The sequence below is a fragment of the Xiphophorus couchianus genome, chromosome 15, assembly GCF_001444195.1.
Source record: "Xiphophorus couchianus chromosome 15, X_couchianus-1.0, whole genome shotgun sequence".
NCBI lineage: Eukaryota > Metazoa > Chordata > Actinopteri > Cyprinodontiformes > Poeciliidae > Xiphophorus > Xiphophorus couchianus.
In genome coordinates, this window is record NC_040242.1 from 12,264,686 (window position 1) to 12,285,529 (window position 20,844).

General features: G+C 40.3%; 1 long non-coding RNA gene across 1 annotated transcript; it reads right to left on the reverse strand.

Moving 5' to 3' along the window:
* Positions 1-15,843: 15,843 nt before the first annotated feature.
* Positions 15,844-17,383, reverse strand: LOC114158794 (uncharacterized). The gene is made up of 3 exons (XR_003598476.1): positions 16,811-17,383; positions 16,619-16,690; positions 15,844-16,504 (listed from the first exon to the last, which is right to left on the reverse strand). It is a non-coding gene; the product is annotated as an uncharacterized LOC114158794 (long non-coding RNA).
* Positions 17,384-20,844: the final 3,461 nt, after the last annotated feature.

Below are 20,844 nucleotides of genomic sequence, written 5' to 3' on the forward strand. Positions count from 1 at the left end.
GATGAGCCAATGTGGAGAGGTGAACGGTGAGTACGGGGCTTTCTTTTGTCTTTAGGAGAATAACTCAGAAATGTGCCTTGAGTCTTTCTTCAAAGGTTCGCGTCTTTAACTTCAGCACGGAAATGTCCACAGTCTTGTCACCTAAACTTTAATCTTTATCGCTCTCTCTCTCTCGCATGATATTTTTGATGCAAAAGGGCATTTTACTGCGGCAGGAGGAGAGAGTAAGGCATTCCCTGGACAGATGGAGGTCCTTCAGGAGTCGACACACCAGATAAAAAGAGCAGTTTGCTGTACAAAATAGGTCATCTTACAAATATTTCCAAAATATCTCTTCAAACAAAATGGCTTCTTCTCGGAGATGCAGAACAAAACAAAATAAACTAGCAAAATAATAATAATAATAATAAAAAAAAAAAAAACAGTAATCAGTCTCCGTCCAGCGGTGACCAGTGTCTTCTTCATCTCATCTTCATATTCAGTTAGAAAAAACAAAATCCAAACCCGTCGTTCCATCTTACAGTGCCATCTCTTTAAAGTTCGAGTCCTTGGTTCAAATTAGAGTACAAAGGCCAAAGTGAAAGGCCAGCTCAACGTCCCTTCATCTCTGCGCTCTCCTCAGGCGCGGCACCAGAGGCTCTCTTGGGAACAAAAAGCCGAAGAGGGCGATTGTAAGGCGCATCCACACGGGCAGGTTCTGTCTCTGATGCCTCATGAACTGCAAGAGGAAAAAAAGAAAAAAATGCCAATGAATCTCACTTATCAGTAGAAGAATAACGCCCTGTGAGGTAAAACCCTGCAAGTGAGAAGGATTAGATCAACTACGCTGAATGTTTCCACAACATTAGCCTGAATCTAGAAAACATCACTGAGACGAACTCTAATATTTGCTGTCTTTAATGGGAAAGTTATGATTTTTTGAAGAGAGGTTCTGTGAAGTAGCTTAAGATTAAGATAAATTTAGCAATTTAAAGCAACTCCAAAAATGTTAGTTTTTGTGGGACAAAATGCTACATTAACACATAAATCGGTAAAACTGCTAGGTTTGTTGCCAGAAAAACAAAGTCTGAACTATAGTGGTAAGTTTAGGAAGCTGCTGGCTATAGGCTCTGCATCATCAGCTGATCATGAAGGGCTTGATATGCAGGAGGCGACATTCGAGATCGTGCAGTTAGACGTGCATATGTGGGTTCGCGACATGACACAAGAGTTGAAAAATGTTCAACTTGTGTCGCTGCCGTTGCGTCCCGTGTGTGGAGCCCATTAGTTGGATAATTTCAAAACAACTGCGAGACAAGCGTGTGACGTGACAATGCCATATTTGCAGGATGTTGCAAAATCCAAAAGCTGTCAGTGGAGTTTGAGCTCATTGACGGGTTGCAGCCACTGAAGAGCACAGACACAGCCTTCAGCCTTCAGCCTCACACATAGACACTTTGGTGCAGTTAAGGCCACCGGTGTTCAGCTGAGAAAGCAACACCAAACCTTGAATCCACCTCTTTGTGCAAGTGTAGACAGTTAATAAAGCGTTCGATCACCATCCATCCATCCATCCATTTTCTGTTCACCCTTGTCCCTAATGGGGTCGGGAGGGTTGCTGGTGCCCATCCATCCATCCATCCATCCATCCATTTTCTGTTCACCCTTGTCCCTAATGGGGTCGGGAGGGTTGCTGGTGCCAATCTCCAGCTAAATCTGCTGCTCTGCTCTGGGGATTTGTGTCCTTTTCCACACACTCTCTATGATATAACACCCACTACTACTGATACTACTGTGACAGAATCCAGATATCAAAAAGTAAATCAGGTTGCTGACTCTGCTTCATTATTTTCTTAACCAATGATGTGATCTCATTGGTCCCGTTTAAGTGTGTCTGGGAATCTCCCGCCTCCCTTCAGCCACTGGGACTGAAACTGCCACCCGTAGATATTGCAGCTTGTTGCATAAGCACTCCAAGAGCTTCCTTCATCAGGGTCCCTACCAGTCTAGGAATCAGACTCTGCCACAGGCTATTTGATGCAGAACCGGCAGACTGGGTTGAATTTAAGCAGCACCACTAAATGTACCCTAATTGTCCCTAATTGCCCTTAATTCTACGCTACTAGGCTTATTTAAACAGTAACCCAGTGTTTCTCGTGAAGCTCATCTTTCTGCACTCGTTTTTATAGGTAAAGGAGAACAGTGTGCAATTTATTTTCTTATTATTCCCTAAACCATTAAAACAATGTGAATGTTTGCCCCTCTCGCTTAATGTCAGGGTGGGTTTTTTCTTAAAAATGAATATAACCACAAGTAAAGTTTACTTCAGCCAGGCAAAAAGCCACACATTGGCCTGTAACGGTAAGTTCTGCTTGGAAAGCAAGCGCAGACGTCTAACAATAGCAACACAGGGAAGTGATTGGATATAATAACGGGTTATTTGTGAGGCTTCTCCCAATGGAATATTCCTCCACCGGGTAGAAACCAATCCGAGCTCAGACGCCTGACAAATCAGGAAAATAAAAGAAAGTTCTCTCTTATCTCTCTGCTAGAGAGTCACACATGCAAACCAAAACACACACAGACACGCACAGGCTGAGGCAGGCGGCGGGACAAGTGAGGTATTGTGGGTAGCCGTCACGTTACTGGCTGTGTTCATAAGTGTGTGAGTCAGAATCTATTTTTAGATGCGCGTATAAACAGCCGGCAAAGTCTACCCAGACACAGACGTGCTGCACGCTAATGTTTGTGACAGTAGTATCGATCTCACCTGCTCATCTTTTAACTCTGCAGAGTAATTCTTCGAATTTTGCTCTTCCACAAGGGTAATTTTTTTTGTCTCTCTGGTCTTTCAGCAATTCTCACCTTTTCTACGAAACTACGCATTTAACCGCTTCTCAAAAACCACACCTGGCTATCAAAGCAGCCTTCGTTCCAGAACAGTCAGGGCAGCTGATAAGAATCTTTAGCTGTACCTATTAATTAACGTGACTAATAAAACTCCCAGGCAGGACAATAACCTGCTTGTTTATCTGCTTATCATAGACTTTACCACGTAAATATGTGTTTAAATCAAATATTACTCATCAGTTCCAAAATCTGCCCCACCTCATAAGTTGTTTCAAAACAAATGATATATTTATATACTATAACTTTTATCCCCTTGTATCTTTGAGGCACTTCGCTGGTTTATTGTGGATTCACCTCAATGCTGAGAGCAGAGGCTTACCAGTTCAATGTGATCCTGGTGGAACTTGTCTCCAATCTCCCGGAGTTTACGACCAATTTGGGCCTCGGCACTCAGCCCCATCGGCTCCACCTCGGGCCTCTGTGCCATCCTATCGTCCTCCGCCCCTCTGTCCTCTTCCTCAACAATGTGCCTTCCTCCTCGGTCCTCCATGGCCACAAACTGAGCGGGAAGATGTAAGGGCGATCCAGCGTTGCCTAAAAAGATCAAATTAATCTTCTTATAATCTTCTTTTTTTTTTTAAATACTTAATTTCTTTTTTTTTTTTAAAGAAATTTTATGAGCCATTATGTTGGGCATTTGTTGCATTGTTTATTATGGATTGTTAAATATTTCTTATCATGATAAGAATTTTGATTTATTCTTAACTCGATAAATTTCAACTAATGTTTGTTATATATAATGAAACTAACAGCATTATCGCAAATGCAAGTTTTACTATTTTCTCTGGTGCTTGTTCCACAAGAGCATCAATAAATATCAATAAATTAAAAAATAATAATTAAATGCAGTTACTACATGCACTTTTAAGTAAGTGGCATCCTGAAGAAGCTTATTTCCAATGGGAATGTTTGTGTGTTCTTTGCGCTATGATTGTTCTACCATACAGTCACAGCAACCCACAAACCTAAAACAGTCCACCCCTACCTCCCACCCAGGTCTGAGGCATAGTGTTAGGTCTAACTATGAGAAACTCATGTCGACCTCTAAGCCACCAAGAATTTGATCACTGCTTCAGCTGCATCCTTAAGTGAGCAATATTCTCAAAGGACATGGGCAGCTTGAATGGTTGACCTTTGAAGGTCTTAAGGAGAAGTCAGACTGGGGAAAAGAGCTAATAAAAGCCTTTAGACTTTAACATCTTGGCTTTTGTGTAATATATGATTTAGTTAGAACCTAGAAAAATCAGCAAGAGTACAAATAAAGAGTTCATAAATCAACAAGAAGACTGAGCCGAGGTATACAACTAAAGCACCTAATTAAATCAACGAGACACTCAGTGAACTACCAGCTTTTATTGGGCTGTCACTGAGTTCACTCTACCTCAGGCGCGCGTATCTGCAGTCATGCCACTAAGAGGGAAAAACAATGTATTTGTTGTTATTGTGAGGCAGAATGCCTTGCTATTCTGCCTCATGCACGACAGCAGACTTTGTTTGCAAAGGAGGGGTGGCACCGAGCCAAGCGTATGACATCTATTACTGCTTAGTTTACAATGAGCGACAAGCTCACAACAGGCGGTGTTTTTACCGTAGCGAAGATTTTAGGCCCAGAACAACAGGTAGCTCTCATACACCCATACCGAGTCAACAAACAAGCAGCATTCTGCTTCAACATTCATTTAATTTACTTAACATGACGTCACACGGATTGGATTAGACATGGGAAAATGCTATTAGATTCAGAATGACGGCCGTTATCAACGTGGTTATGTAACTTTATCTGTCTATGAAATTGTTGTTGTCATTTTTCTTTAATTAGATTTTTAAGAACCTCTTGTAAGGAAAACCCCTCAAAAAAGAAACAGTGTAATGCAATTATCATCTAGATTTAGTTAGGTATGCATTTATAGCACATTATAAAATAAATGTAATTTTGATAAGGCAGAAAAAAAACTTTATAAGAACTATTTAATTCTGAGCTTACTTTATATACTTCTATGCTATAGTAGTCGTGTAAATATTAAATGTCATTTTACTAGATGGAAAAAAATTACGATAAAATTTTAATCTTAAATAAAATAAAATATTTTAATAACCTAGCTCTCATCAAGAAGCTGTGCTGCATATGTATCGCTTTGTTTTTCCTGTTTAGGGTCAGAATATCTCCCCACTCCTTACCGTTGAAGGGCACGTGAGGCTGCAGGTGTATGCTGCAGGACACGGCGTTGATGCCGTGGTTGCCGTGGTCCTGTGACGTGGCCACGACGGCGGCAGCAGTGACCGTTGCCACTGTTTGACTGCTCGACCACTGTTCGTGTTGCTTGACGTCCCCGAAGGGTAATACCCTGAGCTGTGAGGTGGGCAGTGACATGTCCTCCTCCTCATCATCCATCCGACGCCTCAGCGGTAAACTCCCTGGAGATAAAACAGTGGGGATACATGGCGTGGAAACTTTAGAAGGGGATGATTTTAGGCGTGAAATTGGTGTAATACCAAAATATGCAAGCATGACTAAGTGTTCATGAGCATATGCTCCGTTAGTTAGTGGCGATTTATTTCGAAAGGAAACAAAAATGCTAAATACAATCCTGTTTTCAGTAAAAACTTTGCCCTGTGGCAGATGGAATGATCTCATCCGATCTGCATTACATGGGAAGAAATCATTACTCATTATAATGTCCGGTAAGAAGCTTACATGTATGCCGTAACAATGAAAACAAACAAGCAGAGGTGGATCATCTCAGAAGCATGAAAGATGGGTATTTAAATTTATGCATAAATGAAGACAGTAGATGCAGAATAAGCCAAAATAAAATTGAACAGAACCCAATCATGTGGAAACAGCCTGTGCAACGGGGGGATTTAAAGCTTTGCTGCTCTCCTCAAGCATATTTTTGCCAATCCTTTCGAATAATGAGCCAAATCCAGACTGAGTGCCAGAAAATTCACTATGAGTTGCTTCAACATCAAAATACACAATTGTTTTGTTTGTTTTTGTCTCTCTAAATCTTACTGTCACCAGATAGATGTCTATCTGTTCTAGTAATCTACAAACGCACACCCAGTGGCAACTGAGTGTGAGTGAAACCAAAACTCTAGACTAGACCGCCAGTTGAGTGCGGTGCGTGCAGCGACCGTTTCATGACGGAGATAACCAGTTTCACTATGCCTATTGGACACGGGAGCGTGCGCTCGCTCTTCCTCGTTGGCCATCTGCCCAAATTGGAAACAACTGTTATATCACTCTGTCAAGTGTTCCAGTAATTCCTTTTTTTGTCCTGTAAGTGGAGACAAACAGGCAGGGGTGTGCAAATGCGAAACTTGAAACTGGAAGCGCCGGTGTTGTGTTTACCAAGCGAGGCGGCTAAAGTCACGTTTCCCTTTGTGAAAGTTTCTTTGAGCATGATGTCATATCTGGAGCGAAAGCAGGTTAAAAAGAAAAAAGCATAAATACTGAGAAGTATAAAAAGACATCAGTATAAAAATATGACTGACATCTTTATCTTTTCATATGCAAAATGTAATAATAAAACAACACTGATTTGATTGGATGTGATGGGCACAACTCTCTTAGTTTCCACTTTTAAATTCAGGACAATCCCACAGAGTGTTAACTTTTTCTCCAGGAAAGTAGCATATGAAGTAAGCTGAGCAACAAGTTTCAACAATACCAAATGTGCACTTAAGTTGCGTGTCAGTGACAAAGCAAGCCCTGTCTTGAACTTCCACTGGCAGTCATCAGAAGACTGACACTATTACCATAGCGTCAGACATATAAAAAACAAACAGAGAATACAGGAAGACACAAAGAAAGACATCACACACTCGATACTCACTCTCACACACGCACCCCCGCAGACACACTGCCTATGGGCTGCAGGGGAGGCCTGGCAGTGAGTCCGCTGATGGTCAGAGGCTCAAAGTCCCAGCACAAAGTGGCTCCCTCTGCTGCACCATCTGTGCTCACCGACATGCAAAGCTGGTCTGGGACTCGGCTCTTCACGTACTGCTTTCATACTACTATGAATCAAAGGCACGTAACGCTGAGAGGTTTGGGGGTTATTGCTTTAAAGCAATACACCCCAATTTTTATTTTTTTTGCTAGCAAAAGATAAAATCAAATCAATTAATATTTTGTATTTGTATGACAAAATTCATTATTTCATTTAAGCTTTAAGGATGATATTGAGAGTGCTAAGCCGAAAAAACTACATCAAATATGTCAAGATTTATAAGCGTAGTCAAGTTGTTTTGAATCGCTATTGAGTCTCCGGAGGTTCACCGGTGAGCTGTGGCGCTTGCATCCGCATCAGCAGCTTAAAATCCGGACAGCCGTGCGCGTCAACCCGCTGAGATGAACAGGACAATGCATTACTGCCAAGCAGCACAAACAGCAACACGGCTGCGATTACATATTAATAAAGGAACCAGGTGGATAAAAATGGCTGTTACAAAAGTTAACCAGTTACAGAACTGGTTAACTTTTGTGTAACAACTTTGACCGGAGCTATAACTTGTCGCTAACCCGTTAAAGCGAAAACTAGCTTAATCTTAAGTTTCCGATTTCTCACCGGACAAAGTGTTCCTCAAATTCACCAGCCATTCAGCAGAAAGTGCGATAATTACACACAATATCCTTACATCGTATACAGTAAGCTAACTGTTTACCGTCAGTAATAACTGCTATAGCGAAAGTTGCTAACAGAAGAGAGTGCCCAAACACCAACCAACATGTGCCACCGGGACGATGCTGACTCTCACCAGTTACTTTCCCCCAGGGCTCTCCCTCCCTCGATGACACCGGCACGTTTTAACAATAATTCATATTAGAACCAGCACACAAATCCAATTCTGCGACCGCGTTCACCCGCCTGATATCCGCTTATCAACAGCCCCTCGTCGTGTCTGTGCCCGGGCATACCCGTGGCCGGCTGCCCACTCCGCTTGTTTATAAACTCTGGTCCCACGCGGCATGTGTGCGCGCGGGCTCGTCCGTTACATTTTGTCCCCACCGGCTTTCAACAAAGAGGCGACCGCTTTGAAACACTCACCGCCAGGAAAAGCGCTGTCCGTTGTTGTTGGTGGTATCTTGACGAGTTGCAGTCTCCTTGATTCCTACGGAGTGTGGAGGTTGGAGCCGTGCAGCTTCTCGCATTACAACCATCAGACTTCTGCTGGCAGTAGAGGAGTTGTTTTCCTTTTTTTCTCCCCCCACCCACCGCCACCCCGCCTTGGGTCACAAATGGCCCGCCCATCTCAATGTGAAAGGCGCCACACTGTTGTTATGCAAATAAGACATTGACAGGTTAGAAAATGCAGCTTAGGTTGTATTTTTTTTATTGTATTGATTTTTGAGGTATTTGTACTAGTATGTATGCTGTTTATTAGATATTAAGATAGGAAGCGTTAAAATAGCACACAGAAAAAAAACGAATGCTTCTGTTTAGAGTATTAGTCAGTGATGTATCTATAAACTGTTAAGTCCTGAATTCATTACTATATACAATTGATTTAAATACATATATCGCAAAAACTGTGTCCTGTCAAGTAAACAACATAAGGAAGCAACATTTGCATTGTTTTTCTTTTTTTTTTTTCCCAAGATGTCATGATGACCTAACCATTTAAATGTACACCCCTTTGCTCTATTACACATTCAAACCCGCCTTTCCATAGTTTTCTTAAGATGATCCTGTATTGTTTTTCGGGGGGAAAAATAAATGTCTCTGGCCCTTTAAGAGAACAGCCCTCTTTGCCCAGTATAACCTGGTGACACACAGTGAGCCTATCAGGTTTGTTTGGTCCCGCCTCCTGTTTCGTGTATCTTGACACGTGGAAGGAAAAAAAACAACAAACAAACCCAGATAAGACATGTGACTGTCTTCAGCCGCAGCTCAGCTGATTGGGAGCTTCTGCTAGATAGGGCTGCTGCACCCACCCAATTGCTGGGGTGAATATGATGATGTGCTATGTTCTGTCACGGCAACAAATAGATTCACAAATATGATTTTCCCACATGCGTTTTAAAAAGATAAGCAAATGTAACTGTAAATAAACATTTTCACTGGGCATTAAAAAGCATGATGGGTTTTTATTTTTTGTGTACGTGCAATATTTCTGTGCCTAAACAAATGCTGTAAAAATATTATTAATTAAGCAACAGCATATTCTATTTGTTCAACCTATTGGTTCTAATGTAAACTATTTCATTTATGTTTACTCTGTTTTACTTTCCTGTCTGGAAACACTTTACAAGTTTTGGTTTCAGTCAGTGTTTCAGTCATGACGCACAGTCGCCAACCTCCATTTCCTCTGTGTAGAGTTACCTGTTTCTGTCCACTGCAAACGTAACAGCATTTTAAAGATTCATGAAACAGTGTTTGCATGAACCACTTTGGCTCTGTTGAGATAGTAATAGAAGTTTGCTTTAGTCTTGGCCCCTCTAAGAATAGCTATTGTCTTCGCCGACAGGCTAATAGAAATTTATACCAAATTGAGGCATCTGGGGAATTATTCACTGCACCTAATCCTTTTTTTGTTGATTCATTGAATTTTAAAAAAAAATATTCAGGTCAAATTTTACATTTTTATCTTGGCACATGAGCAACTTCATTTCAGTCACATTATCAAAGTGGGAGTCTGTTGCTCTCAGCAGTGTACGCCACAGTCAATCCCCTGTTTAAAATGGCTTGCAATCAAATCTCGCTCACTAATATCCTTCCCCCGGTTACACATTTTCACCCAGTGTTTGAACTGTGACTGACATAAAGCACTTTATAAAAAAATTGGTTATAGGATCCAGAATTTTGTGCTAACCAAAACCTATTTGTTAACAAATACTAAATACTGCACAATTTGTGTAATGTTGTCTTGCATTCTAACACTACATTTAGAATGTGCCGTACACGGCTTGAATCTAGATTACAAATAAAAGAATCAGAAGCTGTCAATTGAGATAAAATCTACTGAGAAGGCTATTTGTAATACATGCTAATTCCTCAACAAATCAATCAAATCATGGCTGTCAAGTGTTATCAAAAACAATTTAGTAGAGTTGTTTATTACTCATCACTTCAGCAGAATTTTTTCCCCCCAAAGCATCCATCCACGTTCTTTTTCTTTCTTTAATGATTTTTGTTATGTTTATATATTGAGAGTTCTCACTGTATTCATTCTGTGCAGGTGCAGGGCTGCAGTTAGTTATGAGTGCTGTTAGAGACAGATAATAAACTTTTTGTCAGACAGACTTTGCATACAAGAAGACATGTAAAACAAGGATCACTGTTAAATGTCACAGTTTTGTACTATATTAGTCTGCAACAAGAGTTGGTCCATCAGGCATAGTTTTTTCATTGGAAGCAGCACAACATTTTGCTGTGGCATGCACAGCAGCTACTTGTCACATGACTTGTTCCTGCTGACCTTTGGCCTCATTGCTTGAAGCATGAACCAGATGCAAATCTGTCTGGGTGCATTTATGTAAACGTAACCTGTAAACTCAATCTAAAAATTATGAGCTGTGTAAAATCCAGCTAAGCATTTTGTCACATTACAACTACAAACCTAAATGTATTTCATTGGGTTCCTATGTAGTAGACCGCAACAAAGTGGTGTACAACTAGAGAATGGTTGTTTTTATTTACTAATGAAAATCTGAAAAATGTGGCATGTATAAAGTATTCAATACTTTATGGAATCAACTTTCACAGCAATTACCGCTTTTAATCTGTACTATCTTTGCACATACAACAAAATAACTGTATTGTTAAATTTGTTTTTACAAAAAACAGTTCAAGCTCACTCAGCTTGAACAGAGAATATTTGCGAACATCAATCTTCAAGTCCACGACTGTAAATTGTACCTAGGTTTGGACACTGTCCGGGCCATCGGGGTGTATTCTGGGTGATGTGCTGAGTTAGTTATTCACTACACTTTGCAGTTTGAAAGAAAGTTTATATTTGCAGGCTCATCATCTGATCACAGCTCTGTCTTTCACAATTTTGCTCTTCATAGTTCCCTCTGCATTGTAGCTTTTATTTGTAGTAAAGTATTTTGAAGTAAAAGCTACCAGCAGGATATATCATAAAGTAAGGCAAACAGATTGGGACTGAAATGTCTTTTACTGCATTCAAAGTTTACAACACTACAGAGCCATTTTCAGCTCAATCCCTAGGGCCATTCACAATGTCCTCCTCTGATGGATGCACTGTGACACTGGCATAAACAACAACCTTCGCTGTTGACCCTCATTGCAAGCTGGGGGCACGCCTGTGCATGGCATCACTCAAAAGAGGAAGGAGAAAAAAAAGTGCTGTGAAACCATGGCTGATCTGTAGGGAAAAAAAGGGGGTTACTGAGTGCAAAAGAGTGAAGCAAAACAAGGCAAGTGAGACTATTTGATCCATCGTGTAAGTCCTATTTTCCCCAAGAGACAATACGTGGATGAAGGCAGATGCTGCAGCCTGTGAATTGTGTGCTGGTCAGCTCATGCAGGATGTTATGTTTTCACACTGTCCCACTCCTTTGTTGTGCAGCTGATAACATGCAAAATGTTGCTCTCTCAACTTTTCAGAAAATTCCCATGCTGAGTTTACTGGCTGTCTAGCAAACAGCCCCCCACCCCTGCTCAGCCCTGCCTAAGCTGCAGCTCGATGGCTCCCAACCCCCCATCTACAGCAGCCCCACTCCACAGTGAAAGGGACCCCACCCAAAACTGGGAAGAAGCAGTCAGAAGGGGGTTGTTGTTGCATTGTCTGCATGTCTTTTTAAAATTATTTCTAATTGAAGCTAATCACTTGTCTGTGAATAAACATCCACGGATATTGTTTTCATTTGGAGTTATTTAAATCACAAGTTTGTTATTTTGCAACACAATATATCGCCGTTGAATATATTTACATACAGTGCCTTGTAAAACTATTTCTTCATCTTAAACTCGTCACATTTTGTCAAGTTACAGCCTGAAACTTTAATGCATGTTAGTTGGATTTTTTTTTTTATTATAGACTACCACAAAGTAATACACAATTATAAAGTTGAAGGAAAAGCACACAGGATACTCGCATTTTCTTTGCAAATTTAAATGGGAAATGTGTGGGAGTGCATATGCAATCTGCCCCCAAGTCAGTACTTTGTAGAACTACCTCTGGCTTTTCTTTTTTATCACTACCAGCTTTGCATATCTAGAGAAATCTTTGCCCATTCTTTCAACAGATTAGAGTTAGACTGAAGGTAAATTGAATGGAGACAATATGAGGAGTTTTCAAGTCTTGTTACATATTCTCAGCTTGTTGGAGTTCCTGTGGTTTTAAGCCCTTGTCTTGCTGAATCTCCCCATTTCAAGCCTTTTGAACTCTGTAACAGATTTCCCTCTTTCAATCTCAATGCACTTTTCCATCAACTCTCACCATCTTCCCTGTCCGTGGTCAAGAAAAGCACTTCCACAGCATGATGCTTTCACCATGTTGCAAAGAAAGGATGACGTGATCAGGGTAAAAATAGTTTTGTACTTCTATAGGATTCATTAAACTTGAGCTGTATCCATACTCAGATTTAATTACACACTAATGTCCATAGGTAACTGGCTACTAACTTTTGTTTATCATGGTTGGGATTATGGAGGACACACAAATGCACTCCACACAGTTCAGTTTTTACACTAATGTGCTCAAGTGTTTGTTTTTTTTTAACTGAAAAGCCCCTCCTGTTAACTTACACATTTAGGTTTAAACTACACTTTAAAACATACCATTCCACTTTTTGTGATTTCAAAATTGTATCAGCTTTCTGTATGACAATGTACATGAGTAATTAATCATAAAACAAACTGGAAAATACACAAACAAGATTAGAACGTATGACAGTTTTCATAAAGTTTAATGTGCGAACAAGAGATTGTTCCTCTGTTTAATGTATTTATAAAACAACAACAACAAAAACAGATCAATAACACATCAATATGGCTCCCCTGTGTTTACCATTGGCAATAGCTAATTAGAGCAAAATTAAGCTCCCGTAACTGCACATTTCCAATACTCTCACTTATTTTATTGTCATTTTGTCAAGTATATCTGAGAGGTTTTTTTATTTTTTTTACCAAGTTGAATTGCTTAGGTGCAGCCTACTTGTCAATGTTGTTTTCCACACTGATATGTTAATCGTATTTCTGTGTATTTTTTTCTTCTGTGAAGACATGATGTGTGGCCGATGTACCGCATTCAGAAACACAGACGTCACATGTTGTGCAATCTCATCTACTGTTTTAAGTCATTTGCTGTCTTTTACTTTGAAGTGTGCCACTTTGAGTCCTTTGAAGAGGCAAAGCAGCCTCTGTGTTAGCTCTGAACTCAGAACTTGTCATCTAAACCTGAAACTTCCTGCGCCTCTAATGTGTCAGGCACAGCGGCAGACAGCGTGTCCCAGCCCATTTATGTCTGAGCCATTTTTTTTCTTTCTTACCAGTGAGGAAGTCAAAAAATTTCTCCTCAGCGAGTTATTTCTGAGAGTGTACTGCCAGCAGAGGTGATAAGACTCTGAATGTTGAAATTATTCAAGTTCGCCACATTAAAACACAATTTGCTTGGTGGCTTTTTACTTAATGGTACCTGTCAACTACGCGCTTTGTCTTCCATCTTCAGCCCGCTCCCCACACAAACAACCCCGTCATTTGTTTGTGCTTGTACAATATGCACTTTCACATCCCAATTTTACAGTTTCCATCCTGGTGTCATTTAATTATCTGTCCAAATCCTGGTTTGAAAAGGCTGTTTTTCACATAAATTGATTGCGAAACAACGTGACAAAGATGCAAAATTTTCCTGTTTTTCTTTTTTTTTTTTTGGAAAGCTCAGCCCTCCTTCATGTCCCCCTCCTCCTGCCTGTACTGTCAACACCTCTTGATTTTAGCCACAGGTACAGCAGGGGCTCAGCAAATGAATTCAGCTCTCCCTGGGTTCATCCAAAGGTAACACATTTGAAGCCCAGAACCACCCGAGGGATACACTTCCCTCACTATTACGTGTATTCTGACTCCACTTTAATGTGATGAGTTGAATGTAACTATATATAACAAATACCAGACACGGTTTGGAAGACTTATGTGGAAATTAATTCAAGCATTGTGTCTGTCAGTATGTCTTCACATTTCCAGCTGCAGGGAAAAGTTGCTGGTAAATGAACTCTTAATGATTACTGAGCAACAGCAGCGGCTCAGGTGGTAAACAAATCATTTGTCAGGCATAGCGGCAGAGTGATGACACCTGGGAAATATCCAAAACAGCTTCTGGATGCAGTTTGCAGGTGTCCTTCAGCTAGCGTAGATGTGTACTAGTGTGTACTAGTGTTGTTATTCAGACCGGTTGGGTGATTGTGCCATTGCCGGGATCATAAGCATAATGCAACACTGCATTGCATAATTCATCAGGGAACAGAGAAATAAAAGAAATGAGACTTGTTTGGTCTTGCAGAAAGCTCAACAGTTGTCTATGATGTTATTTGTTAGATGTAAACAAGAACCTGAAGTTTGACTCAGTACTCAAAGTTTTGAGAACTGAGTGTCCAAATGTCATATACTTGAGTAAAACTAACGTCTTTAGTTCTTTGATATTCAGTTTTAAATGTTGGCTTGAAAATAGATGCACCATGCTTTTTATTAATCTAACAAATCTTTGTTTTCCCTTAAAAAACTGTTTTCGTTATTTTACAATTGAGCTCATTTCCTGTCCGTGTGCTAAGTTACAGATGCTGTTATAAGGGACAGCTGAGAAGAGAGAAGCTAAAATAGTTTTCAGTCAAATTGTATGACGTTTAAAGCAAAACGCTTAGTTTATGAAGCAAGAGAAAAAAAAAATTCTGTAAAATTTAGCTAGAACTGAATTTAAATGTGTTATGAGTCAAATTATCAATGAGGTGCACGAAGACAGAGCCTAGTAGAGTTTGCAAATATCTAATTGTAAATCAGTACAGCATAAAAACAAGAAGAAAAGCATTTGTTTTATTTTAATAGGATAATCACAGATGAACTAAAACCACTTTCTATGGAGGGTGCTTGGTAACCTTTTTTGATAGACTGAAAGAAAAGGTCAGAGGGGTCAAAGAGGAGGATGGGTGAAAAGACAAAATGTCTTCCCCAGTTTTCACAAAGAATGCTGCACAGTTGGACTATGTTGAAATGACACTGAAAAGCCTCATTGTCGTATCCTTAGGTTTACTCCTTAGGTTTCACAATGTAAAGTTACTAACTACAAAACTATTTACACAAAAACAATATGGTGACCTGGCAAAGTAAAGCCTGAAGTGTGAGAAATTTGTTATATATGGATCTTAAAAAGGGATACAAGGAAATTAAGAAATGCTTGAAAAATAATGCAAGTTGGATCTTGTTAAGAGCGCTGTGCACACAGGAACATTTTTATTTAAATTAACTAATGCAGTTTATTGGAGATGCATTGTTTAAGGGAGTTATAGCCCCTCTTCTAACCCAACCCTCAGTCTTCTGTTTTTTTTTTTTTATGTATTTCCAACAGCATCACAGATTTGGCTAATTACTACAGAACACTACTTCTCAGGTGGAGGTAAAAGGTCTACTTGTGGATTTTGGGTTGAGTTTTCAAACATGTACAAAATACATGCAAATCAAATTAACCATTGGCTCTAATGTTATGTAAAGCTAATAAGTACAAGAAGCCACATCAGATGTTGAGTTCAAGTACAGTGATTATGGCTTCAATCAAAGGAGTTTAAAGGTGCATCTTATCACTGCAATATTGCTATACTTTAGACATGTGGTGGCCATATTGGAATTTGTGGTCTGGGTGGGTAAGAAATGTCCACTATTGCCACTTGGAGATCTGTTATCAAGAAATCTGGTTCATATTTCCAACTTTGATAATTATGACCTCACTGTCCACCCTCCCCCCGCCCCCCACCCCCACTCCCTCTGCCACAGACATCAATCAAACATGCAGAAGCAGTGAATAATAATGTTAACTTTTTTGTGTATGTTATTGGTTTAATACAACAAAAGACGGAAAGGGAAACATCTTTAAAACTTGTTTAACAACTCTTTTAAAATGCCTGTCATAGTTGCATAAACATAAACATAAAAAAAATTAAGTTGTGTCAATTAAGAAATTTTTAAAAAGATGCTGTGTTTACAATAAAATATTTACAGAAACAGAGACTCCCTTTTTAAAAGACTGGAACAAAATGTTTGTTTTCTGTCCTGAGAAGGAGAATTGTGTCCACTCACTCCTTCCTATCCAGTATAATCCTTGTAACTCCGTGTGCACTTGGGTGTTAATAATAGGCTTTTTGGAGACCCATGTCAGATGGGATGAGTTACTTTCTTGCCTTAACTGCGTGCTTCAGTGGGGTGGGGGAGTTAATGTGCTGGTGAAAGACATGCTTGTGTATGTTTTTAGGGGTTAGGGGTGCAAGCTACTCTACCAAACAGTTAATCTTGTTATTTTTGCATCACAGGCATGCATGACAAAAGTTCAGGTGCTATTGTATGAGCTGTTCTCCAGCAGGATGCTTCTGCACTTCTTCCTCCTCAGAGATGTCCCAGAATGTTCTGAACACTCGATTGGCCTCTAAAGTGTTGGTAGGCAGGTGCTGTGTGGTAGATTAAAAAAAGAAAACAACGATAAATCATTGAAGGAAGAGACATGGATGGAAATAGAGTTGGAGTTGCTCTTGTTTCTAAGGTAACTGTCGACGGGGAGGTACCAGTGGTGGAAGCGGAGAGAAAACAAACCTCCCCGCTCCGATGGCAACAGCACAGCAATTGGTTCTCGTTTCCTGCGAGGACAGGAAGAAAAAAATCCATAACAAGGTCCCCTAGTAGCCCAGGAGAGGCAGTTCGATGTTGCATCAGAAAGCAAGAGGCAGGGCAAAATGTACACACACACACACACTCACCCCATCACATGCTCCACTTCACTGTGTAGCAGCCCCTCCCACTTAGTAGCTCTCCCACTCTCCCGCCAAAACATCTACAGCACGTCAAACCTGCCTGGAAACCGAAGTGAAACTTCCGCCTTCCTCCGATTGGCTGAGCTCCCTAGCAACCGCGTATGCCTCGGCAGCCAGTCAGGCGCGTCGAGAAAGGCACACTGACCCAATGAAACAGATTATTCAGAGGCGCGGGCAGGCACACTGACCTGGTAACAGTCAGGAGAAGAAGTCAGGGAGATGCTGCAGGGGGGAGAAGAAAAGAGCCCTGCGATTGGCCCAGTGATTTTCCCTTTCTTCCCATTGGCTCAGTCGCTACATCTTTGCAGTCATTCATATATTTCTCTGGCTGCATCAACAGCAGCTCTGATGATTCCTCCACCCTAAGCCACTTGGTTCAACTTCCAGAGAGGCCACCCTGCCCTCAAGGAAATCCACGCCGAAGGTCAACGCAAAGATTGCTGTGCTGAAAAGGGATTGGTTCAGACGCACAGGAGCAGAAGAAGATCCTAGTAACAAGTCTACCTCATCATGTCAGAGCAGGATTAAAGTCTGCGAGCAACAGCTTGCCGAACAACACAAGTGCTCCTCCTGTTTTCGCTGCTGATATACTTGTTATTGTCTCGTTTGTGGTGAACAAGAGCCAGTGAAAGATGTAGTTAGCTTCTCGCTTAATAATGCAGACAGGGACGGGGCTGTTCTCCAAGCAAGCTGCTAGACACACATTAGGAAATAAGTTAGCTTTGTTTTGTATAATAAAAAACAAACAAACTTTAAGACAGCATGGACAAGACTTGCTGAACCTTTTTAAACATTCCAAACTGCTTGTCCCAGTGGAGAGGGGAACTAATGTCAATACCCCCCAGGATCAGGAGTTCACTTTGAATAGTTAATGAGGTAGAGGGGTGGGGTAGGTTTCAAATAGTTCTGCGAGTCGAGCATGCCATGCATACAGCCTAATTTAATATAACTGCAGGCCAAAACTCGCTCAGGCAGGAACATTATACCGTGATGATTAGTAAAAACAACATTAGCATCCAGCAGAGAAATCGCTCGAAGCACCCACACAAATTAGTTTTTGAGGGTTGTGGATAACGCAATCAATAAAAGAGAATTTTAAAAATCCTTTTTTCTTAAATAAACACTTCACTTAAGTTGCTTCTTCAAGACACCCTTTTTTTATTTATAATTATTTTCAGCTAATGGGTGCTTTCATGTTCTTCATCACTGGTGATAGACAGAACCTGTGAACCACGTTTTGCACATGTCACACCTTTGTTATGCACAAATTTAGAGTACACACGAGTGAAAGCGACATAAGAAATGGTTAGAGAGGAAGTTGGGGGTTTTGCTGCACTAACTTGACAGTTTGGCTGGTGTATCCTCTTGGAACAAGTGTGATTTCACCTTGACAGCTCCGCAGAGCCACTCACCTCAGTGGGGGAGCAGAACGAACACAGGATGTGCTGAACACACAGGTGAATTTAAACAGATGCTGTTAGGCACATGTCAGACACATGTACAGCTTCCGTCTGGACACACCCATAAACAAAATGTATCTTGCTACAATGTACAGGGAAGAAGAGATACAAAAAACTCTCTAGAGCACACTGATAGAGAACTGCTACAAAGAGTGGGACCTTGGGGTCAACAGGTCTTCATAAGGGCAATTTACTTTAGTGCTTTTCTGCAAATCCTCACCAGGGGAGCATAACTGTGCTGAAGTCATAGTGCCGTAAATACCTTTAAAGTAGACCAAAGTGTCACTTTTTTATCTTTGAACTTCACCATACTTGTTTAAAACTGGGGTTGTTACTTGAAAGTGACATTTTTCTCTCTTTGTAACATCTGAAGAAAACATACTGAATAATCACATAGTTATTGCTCCTGCAGTAAGTTGCTCCGGATAAATCATTAAGCCATTGAAGGTTTGGTTGAGGCAATAATCAGCAGCGGCAGCTCTTTAGATTTGAACAGTATCTCTTTAATCAAAGAAGAAAGACGGTTCAGGCCTCTCCGGGTCAAGATGTTTTCCCTCTTAACTTGACAAGCAGGATGGACTATAATCACCTGGCTCTACTCCACTGGTTAAATAGACAGATGGTGTAGCCAATACGTTTCTGACAGGAGCTTCCCAGATGGTTCTGTGTACCATGTCAGTTGACATTACCGTACACTGAATAAATTTATGTACTCAGTATGCAAATAAATCAGACACCAATTGAAGTGCTAAGCTAACTGTTTGCTGTTTAATACCACATGTTATTGTGTAAACTATACAGAGGCTTTCTTATCCCTGGAACTTTGTGACCCTTTAAGACCGCCAATTGTCCATTTATTTCACTGTAATTTTACATGCAATGTTTTTGACATTTTTAATAAAGACAAATCTGAGTAGTGTGGCATGTTTTTGTGGGAAGTTTCAAGCTTAAGTTGGGATTTTGCAGAACAATCTTTTACTACAAATATATCTGAAGGTTTTGAATATGTCTTTACTGGTTTACTACATCTATAGAATGATTTTTTTGCTCATTCTTCTTTGGAAAAAAGTTTAAGTTATTTCTGATTTGATGGAGAACATCCATGGATGTCCATTTTCAAGTTTTATCACAAATTCCCAGTTGTATTTAGGTCTTGGCTACAGCATTTTAAAACATGAATATATAAGAATCATTCTATTGCAGCTGTTGTTGTACATTTAGTATCATTGTCCTGCTAAAAAGTGAACCTCAGTTAAAGTCTCCATGATGCTGCACCACAGTGATTGTTCTTATGGTGTCTTCTCTGACTAATGCTGTTATGGCTTTGCCTGTTTACACCTTTAACAAAAAAATCTGCAGTAATAATGAGAATAAAATCCACTAATTACAATCTTGTTTGGGCTGTATCAGAGTAAATAGGACGGAACATGCAAACAAAACAGAGAAGGAAAAGGGGAAAAAAAGAAAAAACAAGACAAAAACCCACAAGGTTTGTTTTGAAGAATATGTAAGTGTCTTTCCTTTGGAGGATTCTTCAGATTCACTGTAACACAGACTGCTACAGGAGATTCTTCTTGCCCAAAGCCATCAGCATCTGCAGCTCTTTGAAGAACCTTAAATAATATGAGTTACAACTTTTAATTTTCCTGTGGGATCAATGAAGGATGTTTTAATTGAATTGGAACAATTAAATGATGTTCCTTTCAGTTTATGCTAAAGCACTGTTTATGGTCTATCAGTTCAGAGTCTCTAATATCCAATAAAGTTTGTGGTTTTAAACCGATAAAATGTAGAAACAAATGCCCTTGCAAGGAAATTTCACTCTCGGTACAAATCTGCATGTCTCAGCAGGCTTCTCTCCACTTTAAAATTACAAAAGCAAAGCGTGCACTGGTGAAACATCTATGCTTTTTCTTCATACACATGCATTTGACTTAGTGACTGAACGCTGCGCATGTGCTGTTTGCTCTGATTTGAGTTGACTTTGTTCCCCAAAATGAATTGCTGATAAGACTCCCACAAGTTTCTACTAGCCGGAGGAAATATAAGATCACATCTATTTCACTCTTAGCAGAAGAAAGGTTTTGAAAGTGGTTCATTTTTCTAAACCCAAAAAGTGTGCTTCTGTCATGTACCTTGCATCAAAGTAGAAACCTCAATGCAGACAAAATGTCAGAACCCGAGAAACTTTGCAGAAATTGCTGAAACAATGTCTGCATAAAACTTATTTTCTTCACGACAGTCTTCTAAATTGCTGAAAGGGGTTGGCAGCATTGAGCTTCTTCTTTGCCAAAGCCCCATTAACGTCAGAGGGGGATGACTTTAAGACAAACAACCCTTGAGGGCCTGTCCAAATAGCCCGCAGCACTGATGACTAACCTGATTTAAAGGTCCATTTTAAGGGATCGTAAATCCTCCTATTCAATATGAGTCTCCATCTTTCACTTCTCCGAGGCTTGTATATGTCATGATTTTTGCGGAATTTTATGTTTCGCATTACATCATCCCTCACCCCATGCT